The sequence below is a fragment of the Hemicordylus capensis genome, chromosome 1 (genome assembly GCF_027244095.1).
Source record: "Hemicordylus capensis ecotype Gifberg chromosome 1, rHemCap1.1.pri, whole genome shotgun sequence".
Lineage (NCBI taxonomy): Eukaryota > Metazoa > Chordata > Lepidosauria > Squamata > Cordylidae > Hemicordylus > Hemicordylus capensis.
In genome coordinates this window covers 200,820,365-200,822,441 of record NC_069657.1, presented here as the reverse complement: position 1 = coordinate 200,822,441, position 2,077 = coordinate 200,820,365, and positions in this window count along the sequence as shown.

The following is a 2,077-nucleotide window of genomic DNA, read 5'->3' as shown; positions in this document are numbered from 1 at the left end:
CAATGAATGCACCACTGCAAGACCTTAAAGGCCAAGTTGAAGACAGATAATCCTGGAGAGAATCTATCTATGTGGTCGCTAAGAAGCAACACCAACTTGACAGCATTTAATCAATCAATCGATCAATCAATCGATCAATCAATCAATGTGAAAGAAATCTGTATCATTGGAAGCAGCATTGAGTGAGGTGGTGGGGATCTTAGAAAAGATGAATGACTGACACAGGACTATATGGTGCCTAACTTTTATCTGTGTGTGCCAATGGACCACCTCACCCACCTGACTCAATGGCTACTCCTCCCATTTTCTTCTGCATCTCTGGGGCCATTCCTATGAAGCTGTTGATGTACACGCTCATTTCCTCTTCCACCAGGAGTTCTAAGACGCAGTCCATACAATGCTTCTTCTCTCCCACCCAGCTCAGTCCTGCTCTTCCCACCATGATACAGAACTGTGCATTTTCCATGCTGAATTCTACAATTCCTTCATTTAATACATTTCTGTCATTTCTCCAAAATACACATACCTTTGATGTTTAGCAATGCTTTGCCCCATTTTTCAATTTTCTCATAGCATATTCTTTTGACAGGAGTTAATTGAATAGTTGCTGTGCAATAATGCATGTTATTACATGGTTAGCTACACAGTAACTTCACTGGGAGCAATGGTAATTACAGAGTAAATTGTGTTAATGCCCCTGTGTTATTGTTTGGTAGCTGTGTAATTACATTGGGTGACCTGTGCAAATCAGATTCACATTCTCCATTTCTTTTACTGGATCCACAGTAAAATGGCAAATATATGTGCATACTTGTAGGGTCCCTCAAGGATATGCACTTTCAGCATACCTTTTAGATGCCTTCAACTAATGGTGATTTCATATTAGTGTATTGGGCGGGGGGGGATTAAATTATTATTATTTTTAAGCAAGTTGGCTCTTAAGAGGCATAGGCCACCTCTTTCCCTGCATTAGCTTTGGATTGCAGATGAACTGGGCAAAACTAGGTTGGCTCCTCCAATTCAAGGGGCTTCTGGATAGAAGGCAGAGATATTTACCCATCATGTTTTTTGTAAGACCCTTGCATTGCTCTAAGTTTGAACAGGAGGAATCAGATATCTAAATGTTTGGGGGTGGGGGTTAGAGCCATAGCTCAGGCAGCAGCAGAACATCTGCTTTCCCTTCAGAAGGTTCCAGATTGAAGCACCGGCATTCTGAGGTAGCACTGAGAACAACTCCTGCCTGAAAACCTAAACAGCTGCTGTCAGACAGAGCAGACAATACTGAGCTAGTTAGACCAATGATGTGTTTGGCAGCTTCCCACGTTCATATGTTTTGCATTGCTTCTCCTCACATTTCCCCACTCTCTGGCCTTTTCTCCTCCCACTCTATTCTTCTAGTATTAGCATAAACGTGTATATTGATACAAACATTGAGGCCCACAAAGCCAAAGACTCTGGCCAACCTGTTGTTCTTAGGATTTAGAAGCAATTATTCATTTTTAGCCTACTTTACAGTAGGCTTATGAAATCACCCAGCGTTTCTTCTGTCCATGTTAGGGATGTGTGAATCAATTCGTGTTAGGGATGTGCAAATGTTAGGGTGGGAGAGAAGAAGCACTGTATTGACTGCCTCTTAGAACTCCCAGTGGAAATGAGTGTGTACATCAACAGCTTCATAGGAATGGCCCCAGAGATGCAGAAGAAAATGGGAGGAGTAGCCATTGAGTCAGGTGGGTGGGTGGGTGAGGTAGTCCATCAGCACATGCAGATAAAAGTTAGGCACCATATAGTCCTGTGTCAGTCATTCTTCTTTTCTAAGAGCCCCACTGCCTCACTCAATGCAGTTTCCAGTGATAGGGATTTCCTTCACATAGGGATTTCCTGCACCAAAAAATCCCTTCGTGAAAACAGTAATGGTGGAAGGACCTATAGAGATGTCTGTTCATGTGAAACAGGCATGCTATACTTCTTACATAATTAGAATGTGTACAACGAATTGTACAAATGTGTACAATTTCTTACAAGAAGATGCAGTGGATGTGGGGGTGTAGTTTACATATGGCAGGTGACAGTTTGC